This window comes from Amphiura filiformis, chromosome 14, assembly GCF_039555335.1.
Source record: "Amphiura filiformis chromosome 14, Afil_fr2py, whole genome shotgun sequence".
In the NCBI taxonomy this organism is placed as follows: Eukaryota; Metazoa; Echinodermata; class Ophiuroidea; order Amphilepidida; family Amphiuridae; genus Amphiura; species Amphiura filiformis.
This window is the reverse complement of record NC_092641.1, coordinates 62,717,768-62,728,492: the sequence shown is the minus strand read 5'-3', so window position 1 is coordinate 62,728,492 and position 10,725 is coordinate 62,717,768.

Genomic DNA, 10,725 nt, shown 5'->3' with positions numbered 1-10,725 from the left:
ATGTGGTAACAAATTATAAAAGTATCCCTAGGGGTCAACAGGGGTCAAATTTTACACAACAAAATTGCTCAGATTTTGTCATAACCCACACCAGTATTCCTCTGGTCATAACGATTCAGAAAAAGTATAGTAAGCTAGGAAACATCATACGAATATAATACATGGTGTCCCTGAAAGAACTGTATCGTCGGGAACTGGATTTTTTTTGTATTTTAACGCATAAACCAAACTTAAATAAATAACCGATGTGGTTGAGGAATATATCAGCTATCACATACTTTTTAAATTTTGACAACTGACCGCTCCGTTTTTGAAAAGAATTTTACGAAACTACCTCATTTGCAATCCGTTCCACGGAGTCAAATATCTATCAATGACAACAAACGCCCATGCGCCGATCATACGCAGTGACCAGCACTCCGAATAGATGAATCCGTGGAAAGGTTTGAAAATGGGGGACTTTCGTAACATTCTTGTATTTCAAAAAGTATGGTCAATTGTCAAAATTCAAAAAGTATGTGATAGCTGATTTATTCCTCAACCACACCAGTTTATGTTATGTTTATTTTTGGCGTTAAAATACACAAAGAAACTTAAAGGTTTCTGACGATACGGTTCTTTTGGCAATAAAATAGCGTTCTAGACAGTGCAAATTATTCTTCATTTGAGTTCATTTTATATGACGAAAAATTTGAGACCATTTTATTTAATGAATATTAACATATTAATAAAATGACAGATTTCAAATGGAATAGACTAATAACCTGTATCACAGTGGCGTTCATCAGTTCCATCTTTACACGATTTGTGACCGTCACATACAGTCTTCATATCCAATCTGACGCTTCCCTTCTGACAATGAAAGCCAGGAAAATTATCTAAAAGACATCATAAACAATATTCTACAAAATTAAATTTAGTAATACATGTATCATGATCAACGGTATTCCTTCTTCATCCTCCTGTAACTTCTTCTTCTTCTTCTTCTTCTTCTTCTGCTCCTCCTCCTCCTTCTTCTTCTTTTTCTTCTTCTCCCTTTTCTGCTCCTCCTCCTCCTCCTGCTTCTTCTTCTTTTTCTTTTTTCTTTTTCTTTTTTCTTTTTCTTTTCTTTTCTTCTTCTTTTCTTCTTCTTCTTCTTCTTCTTCTTCTTCTTCTTCTTCTTCTTCTTCTTCTTCTTCTTCTTCTTCTTCTTCTTCTTCTTCTTCTTCTTCTTCTTCTTCTTCTTCTTCTTCTTCTTCTTCTTCTTCTTCTTCTTCTTCTTCTTCTTCTTCTTCTCTTTGTACCAGTATAATAACGTGTTTGACTTATTTCAAACCTGTCTGACATGTCTGATGGCCTACATTCAAGTGATAATACCTTTTGCAATTCGTTCAATTAGAATCCAAATACCATTTACAATCGGATATATAGGGAAAAACAGCTCCACATTATCTTCAATAATTTGCTGATCTTCATCATTCTGGTCAGGTCTTGTTTTAAACCATATCCATATTTGTGATGTATTTAGCGATATGCTTTGGTTATCAGAAAATTCAACATCTCGACTGGCTATTTCTGCCATATAGGATTGTTTGAAAAAGCTAGATCCATTACCGAATATTAACGACACTCCTAAAGCAATGCTGAATTGTTTGAAGTATATAAGAAACGTGCCGCTATCTGGGGATGTTATTACCCACTTTGTATCCGCAATAGTTGTCCTAGGGAAGAGATGCGTAGTCAGATTGTGAGCGCTTCCTCTTGGTAATGTCAATAGTTGTATGTCGGCATAAGCTATATAAGATAATGTTATAGTTAAGGTTAGCAACTATTTTAAACTGTTGCGATTTGGTAGTTCATAGCATCTTGCAAATGGTAGTTGCATTGATCATTTCCTAGCGAGTGTGTAGAAGAATTTAAATATCAGGTCCCGTGGTTCTTGAGTTATGTTTTAAAAGCTTTTAAAGAGGGCTGAAACACTTTTGTAAACTCATTCACTTTATTTATTTATTTATTTATTTATTTATTTATTTATTTATTTATTTATTTATTTATTTATTTATTTATTTATTTATTTATTTATTTATTTATTTATTTATTTATTTATTTATTTATTTATTTATTTATTTATTTATTTATTATTTATTTAACCTGGGGTGATCAATCTAAATGCACCGGCATTGTTCTCCCTTGGTTTCCAGGTGGCACAAAGGCCATACATTACAAGAACTTACACCAAGAGGTATACAATAAAAAACATCATTTAAGATATAGGTCATATGATTGCACATTACATAAAAAGTATCAAGGTAATATACATAATAACAATAGAGAAAATGGAAAATATTTTTTTTATGACAAAACACAATTGATTAAGGTATCGGGGGAAAAAGCTGGAACAACGTCAGGTCTAACCCTGTACTAACTGGCAAGAAAAGTCCCATTTTAATATTTTTCAATAATATTTTTGGGCTGCAGTACCTAAGTCTACCTAGAATAACTAAACATGTTTTCTTCAACTTACTGCAAAGTTTTTCATCAGATTCGTCAAAGCAATTGTAAAAAGTATCACACACTTGATGTGAATATAAACAAACGTGTCCATGTTTAACATTTTCGCACTGAAAGTCGTCACAAACATCTAAAATACAGAGCAACAAAATGAAAAGAAGAGTGATGAGAAGATCACGAACAAGAAGAAGGCGATAAAGGTGGTGGAGGAAACACTAAAAAAACCCTAAAAAACAACGATATCGATGATGATGATGATGATGATGATGATGATGATGATGATAATGATGATGCTAATGCTGCTGCTGATGATGATGATGACGCAGACGATGGAAGAGATGATGGTGATAATTATTGTAAACATAGGATACTGTTTTTTTTGTGATAAATTTAGGCATGAGTCATGCAATCCTTCAATTTATTGTGTAATCAATATTGGATCTGCCTGGCCTTTTGCCAAATGTTATAAATAAATAAAAATGCCCATGATCATGCCAAGATCTTACCATGAACATGCTAAGAACATGCCATATTTTCGCCAACAACGGGCATGAATTTTCATGAATTTGGGAAATTTTGATGGGTTGTTAATGCTCACTCATGAATATTCATGCCCTTGCATGCTATTTTTTTTGTCATGCTTGTAGTCAGAGCCTTGACATGTTCAGGGCATGTTCATGGGTAACTCAAATTCTCTCTACTTCCATGCCCATAAATTCCTTATTCATGGGTAACTCATGGCATGAAACATGGTCAATGCCAAATTTTCTCTACTTCCATGCCCGTTAATTTTTATTCAAGGGCGTCAATTACAATTTTAATGGGTGCAAAATTAAACACCCATGAATCCTTGATAGAGGATTTCCATGCCATATACAAAACAAAAGAATCAGAATGTCTTGCCATGTTCATGCCATGAACATGCGATGTTCATGGCATGATTTGCATAGCAACCAGTAGCGAATTTTGGGAATACCCATACATTTTTTTTATCCTGACCAAGTAAGGTAAAAAGGGAGCCCCTTTGAATTTTATTGAAATGTAAACATGATAACGAGAGCAAAAGCATTCTGAGCCGTAAAATTATAGTAACAGTTATTGAAAAAGTTATTTCCAAAATAAAAGAGCGACAATATAGATCAACGTCTTAGCATAAAAGCATTATCCTTGCATGTCACATACTATGTGAAGTTCATAATTGTTATCTGCAGTAAGTTTAATCAAATTTACACATACCAGGAGAAAATGCACCGTCGCGGGAATAATTTCGTGTGTTTTTGGATCCCTTCGCACAGCGTCATCATTTCTATAATTATCGTCGCGTTTTTTAACAGCCACGAATGGCGATTTTGATCGCACACCACACGATAAAAAGATTTCTATTCTTTCCCACTACAAATGCGGCGTTGCCATTCATCAGCTGAAATTACTCATTTTTACGATCTGCGCAAGCTAATTAATTACGCATCCTCAACGAATCAAATTAAGAACATTCTATTTTTGTCAGTTTTTTGTTTTCTTATCGCAGATCGGAAGTTCAAAGCGCTGACAGGAGCTTACACATATATATATTCATCTGCAAGACAAGCGATAGGTTTTACAAAAGACCAAAAAATAACGGGATATATTCAAGGATTTCAGATCTGATAATACATTGAATATCAAAAGAATATACACCACCAGACCACAACATGTAGTTTTTTCATTATGATAGCTAGGAATAAAATTAATTCACCTCAATATGCACCTATGTGATCTTATTGTCAATGAGTTTTCTATTCTATACAGAATGTGATACACTCGACGTTCAACAATAGGATTGATCATGAATATTTTGAATTAGCTGAATTAATTACATTCTGGAGCTATTAGCATTTGGTTTTTAGCCAATGATTGGTTTTTAGCCAATGATTGGTTTTTAACCAATGATTGGTTTTTGGGCGAGAAATGCGAGAAAATAATCGTGCTGTCTATGTAATCTGGAAACTACAGAGGCGATAGTGTACATTTAAATGTGTCATTACTACTTCGTGTTGATATACAAACAGTGCTATAAAGTTGTTTTACCAAGGAATGTGTTTGTATTAAAAGAAATAATTGTTTTACAACTTGGATAAACTAGAATTACTTTTATGCAAATCCGAAAATTGCAACAGATATTTTCATTTCTTTAAGATTTAACGGTATTGCCAGATTTTACATACAGTTGGGCTACATTAATAGCCTCATTATAGTTTTATTAATACTGACAAAATACTTGCTTGTATGTGCTTGCTGTTCTACTATAGCGTATAAAATCTGTTAATGATACTACGCACAGTCAATTAAGTTATGTCAACATGTCCTGGCCGTGATTATTTTTCCTGGCCTTCTTTGAGATCGCATGCAAACACTGAACAATGACATCTCAATTACATAATAATGAACTCATGTCTGTGAGCCAATTTTAGTCGCCATTATCTTATTTACATAATGGTTTTGACCTCGAGTCATGAGTGGCGATTCATTGTTTAATTGGCATACTCCTCTAAATATCAGGTGGTGGCCGCATTGTATTCTCTAAATTCAGTAAATTTTCATCGTCAACCGTGTAATTGAATGGGATTATTTTAATCCGCTTGAAATATCTCAAACAAATAGGCCTATGTTGATATGTATAATATAAATACAACTATACAAGCTAAAACCGTTGGGGTTCGATAATGAACCCCAAAATTCTTTCCCCGACCCCAACTTTCTACCACCAGTATCAAATGGTGCGTCCCTTAGTTTAATTCTTTCAATCACAATTTCACTCCTCTGCTAATGATGTCAAGTGAAAATCGAAGTAATACTGCATTAGTCCAAACAAAAAAATAAACATGTTTCACGTCCCCTCCCGCTTCCTTTTTGGAGGTTTCTTCAATTATATTTTTATCTTTTGAAATTCAGTTATAACTTTTTAAAAATCATGTCTAGGATGTTGAGATGCTTTCTATAGCCTTCCCAATATACAAGAAACAATTTGGAAGGTTTTGAGATCATTAGAGGGGGCCTACCCCTCAAATAAAAAGAGGCCTCCTCCTCAGTATTGTGCACGCTAAAATAGCTCTAAATATGGGTATTTACATCGATAATGCGATACACAATAAAAAGGCCCCTCCTCCTCCTTTTTTTCAAAAACCTGGACGTGAAACATGTTTCTTATTTTACTTGGACTTATCAATATGGAACTACACCTTTATCTGGACAATTAATTTGCTCGCCCTATTCCTTTTAAAGGAATTTTTATTAACCAATCGCTCATCGAGCGCGAGAATAAGTTCAGTTTATTTTGTAATAAAGACACGTGGGTTGAAGCAAGTAGAATTTCTATTGGTTCGTTTACTGTTTACATAAAATAAATCTTTACCTGATGCGGACGCTGTGCCTCGTTACACAAAACAAAAATGAATGTATAGTACCTGACTTCGTCTCTGTTCTTGTAATAGTCACCAAGAACCCGGAATTAATTGTGTCATGTTGAAATATGTCATTTCGATTCGATGCGATTGTGAACATCAACCACATGGCTTTGCTGCTACCTGGAATACCAATACCAATTTCTTTTGGATAATCACCACGTATAGGCGTGCCACGTTGTCCAGTAATCCAATAAGCAACAGCGTTAAATGATGGTAATGTCCCATAACCAACCAATAAGGAATCCTCATACGATATGTTAGTTATGATTGGATGTACGATAAAAATACCATCGTCGCCTGAATAAATTATTTCAATGCAGAAGGGCAGTGAATTATCATTCAAGTCTTTGATGGAATAAACGTTGGGATAGTTTGGTGATGAAATAGAGAACTCGTTGCCCTTAGAAATTGATGGAGACCCATATGAGTGGCATATATCTAAAAAAAGAGAACAATATACAATTTCCGTTTAATCTATTTTGTGGAAGTTGCGCTGAAAGAAGACAAACCGAGTAGGAAATGCGCAGTGAACTCTTTACGTTGTGTGCACATAGGGTAACATACATGCAAGACCCAATATCGATTAAGTGGCGTCACGGGAAACAAATGTATACACACGCGTATATCACGTGATGGTAATAAATAATAATAATAATAATAATAATAATAATAATAATAATAATAATAATAATAATAATAATAATAATAATAATAATAATAATAATAAAATAATAATAATAATAATAATAATAATAATAATAATAAATAAGTATTTGTAATGCACCATTTATCTAGAAAATTAAATCTAATCCAAGGCGCAGAAAACTAAACACATATAAACAAGAATATATGTATACATGAAAACAGAGTTAACAAAAAGTACAGCTGAATAAAACAAATCAACTATCCAAATTGTTAGCTCTATACAATTTCATACAAAATACAATCAACATGAACCAAATAATCCTTAATACATGTTAAACGAAAATACAGAGCAGTATATATCGTTATGAATTCGGCAGAGTGACGAATCGAGAATTTTGAGTAAATTGAGTTATTATTGAGATCTTTTATTTCCACCAAAAATTAATGGTAAATGTTACTCCCTGACGTAGATACCAAAATTTTGATTTGGACGAATCGCGATTAACCAATAATTACTACACAAAAGCCCAAAATCAAGAATGCGTGCTATAGTTTTACACGTAGTTGAATGCGTATTCGACCTCGTATACAACTATTTGTGCAGCGATAGAGACATTTTGGATTCAGCATAAAGCCGAATAGCCGTAAATACCCATTTGGAGGGATGATATCGATTGTTTCAGAACATTTAATTATTGCAAATAATTCGAGCATATTCACTTCTATAATATACATTTCAAATGAGTGCTCAAGAATGTTCTACATTTTTAGCAGGACCAACGGAATGGTACCAAGATTTTCAAACGCAGTTTACTCAGAACAGCAATTTTGCGTATTCGGCACTCTGCCGTGTTCATAACGATATATAGTATGATCAATCAAATATTAGTTGACATTATAGGCAGCATTGAATAAGAAAGTCTTGAGTCTGCAGAGTCATAAGAATGGGTGTGATATGATCATAAATTATTTGCGAGTGTTTGTCAAAACGCGTGCGGCAGACTTCTGTACCGAAGAGGCTTGGGAGCAATTTTGGCACACATTCATGGGCGCATTTAAGTAATCGCTGCGCTCCCAACATGTATCTAGACCATTTAAGGTTTGAAAATCCCCAAAATTTGGCATGCACAAGGGGAGGGGCAAAGAATTTTTGGCCGAGAGGGGGCAAGCGATTTTTGGGGGGCCGAGAGGGGGCAAGCGATTTTGGCGAGCCGTTCGGAAATTTTACCCGGGGGGCTCATAATTATTGAAAATTTCCGTTGGCTAAGCGCGAGGTAATGAAGGCGTGAAGTAGTTGTGAATTTTGTTCATTTTGAACAATTCCAAGTAAAAACGAAGTTGTTTTACTCACGTTTTTAGTGACGTTTCATCACTACACTAGTGGCTTCATCAGACGGGCAACTCATCACATCTGACTGCTTCCTTTTATAGGCAACAAGATGCACCGTGGAGGGCGTTTTACTTGGAATTGTACAAAATGAACAAAATTCACAGTTGATATCAACATTCCGAATGAACTTGTTCAAAAAAAAAAAAAAAAAAAGCGTGAAGTAGTATTTCGGCAGTATCCTTTGACAGAAGTTTCCTAATACTATGTAGGTTCCGGATTTGAAAATAAGCAGATTGACACACTTTTTAAATATGATTATCCATTGACAGTGTAGAATCAAAATATACACCTAAATTCCGCACATTGGTTGAAGAAGATATAGTGGAAGATCCGATTTGAATACTCTTACGCTGAATCTTACTTTGAGAGTTACTATGAGCAATTCGAGCTGACGAGCCAAGTCTTCCTCTTTGGTAATAACCTCGGTTTTTTTAATAATCACATGACTATCGATGTCAGTGCTATATACCCCATCTACGGCCAACGGGAGCCAATTATCCTTTGACGAAATATTAAGCAAATAATACTGGAATTTTACTAATTGATGAATCTTACCAATAATGTCACAATACTTCCCAGCGGGTACATACGGACAGGAACAGGTATAACCCACTACTTCCATATTCAGTCCAAATGTATCATATATACCGTATGTAGGAAAAACACGTAGATAACGTGTGGCAACGGCGTAAGGAAACGGAACACTATCTATGTCAATTCCTCCATCCTGATGAGTCGCTTCTGGTCTTAAAATCTACAAAACAAGATCAATTAACTTGCTAATTAAATCTTGGCTTTCCAATCTTGGCTTTAATTTGAGCTAATACGATGTTTTTATATTTTGTATAAAAGTTGGGAATAATTCTTCAATTTTGCAAGAGTCTTACATCATGATGTTATAGAGACATTTCGTAAGGGAGTTAAATACTTATTTTGGTACAAATAGATAGAGGATTAATCAACTATTGTATATTTTACAATTATTACTTATTGTTCTCAATGGATATTAAAACAAGATAATGAGAATGTGTCAACATTCACATTGAAGCCCCCTCATGTACTTGTTAACCTATGTTAATTCAGATCAAGGAGGATTTCGTTGGTTATTGTTATTCGAGTTTCTTGCTTTTACCTTGACTCGGTCATTCTCCATTATTGGTTCAAGCAGACTGGCATTTGACCCATAATACACTTTGACTGTTGTCACATATTGTGTTTGAATTCCAGTTACAATGAAGTCAGAAAGTAAATCAATTTGCAACCAATCACCAGGTACAGCGCGCCACATGCCATAATTACCAAACCTGCAGTACTGTGGAAGCTGACCTTCAATGTAACCTGAAGCGGTGATTTGATCATCATGTATCCGGCCATCTTCTAGTCCAAGAGGGACCGTTGTTCCTGATTTCACTATAAGGGGGTGGAGAATAAATTGACGGGATGATGATGTAACATACGCAATATAAAACAGTTAGAGCAAATGGAATGTACGTGTCCTAACCTGTTTAATACCACACAGCTGTACTGAATTGTAGCTTTCTTGCATTGTTTGCTATGAGAGGGGGGGGGGACCCCCAGTGTTTTTTATTGTATTTCTTATTTTTTCTCTTTCATTTGACACTACTCGGAGGGTCATAGCTTCGTGGTATTTCGCGATATGCCCATTTAAGACCAAATAGTTAGCCAGTTAGTAAGCTAGTAAGCTAGTAAACTAGTAAGTAAGCTAGTAACACACACTAACCTAGGGTGGTCCCGCTATGCGGTCCAACAAAAATAAGCATTGACCCAAAGGGGCGCCCTATACATCCGCTTCTGAAGCTTCTGTGGTCGGGATCCGTCAAACGAGTGAGTTTTGGTTGTGTTTTAGAAGAATTTACGTATTTGATAACGATGTCTCGTTCCTAGGTTATCAGACACCCTCTAAAAACTATGTACAAAAAGGCATAACAGTTACCTGATTCGCATGTATGTCCACGATAGCATGGTGTACAAATACAAGCATTATCATCACTGCATGTCCCACCATTGTTACATGGCATCATACACGTTGCTTGAAAAACAGGGAAAGAAATTAAAAATAAAATACAAATTAAAAGAATGATAATTGTTTGAACAACCTATACCTTTGAACAGGTCTGGAGCCAACATTGGTTAATCCATGATGAATCTACACTTTTATACGCAAATGCTAGTTAACGGAAGTGAGTATACGTGTGAGCACGTAAAATTCGCCATGCCGGAACCTGTGTGCGTATACACGATTACAAGTTGAGTTCAGTATTTTGGAGGTAGCAGCTAAACATTCTGCATAGTTTTATTATTGATATCAACAGAGAAATCACCACCTTTTTGTAATGCTGAGTGGTGCTGCTAAAGCTGCCCACGCGAAGTAGACCTTGCAGACGACGTGGACGCATCGTTGTTAAGGACTCACCATTAGATTTTCAGGGGCCAAGTTTTTTTAAATAAATTTCATGCATTTATACACAGTTAGGTGGGGAAAGTATTTTTTTAGCGTTGGTGGTGCTACTTTCTATTGTAGCTGCCTTGGCAGGGCAGACGCTACGGAAAATTAGCCGCAACGTTATGTTGTAACTGCCTCAGCAGACGCTACGGAAAATTAGCCGCAACGTTATATAGATGCCTCAGCAGACGCTACGGAAAATTAGTCGCCACGTTATATTGTAGCTGCCTCAGCAGATGCTACGGAAAATTAGCCGCAATATTATGTTATAACTGCCTCGGCAGACGCTACTG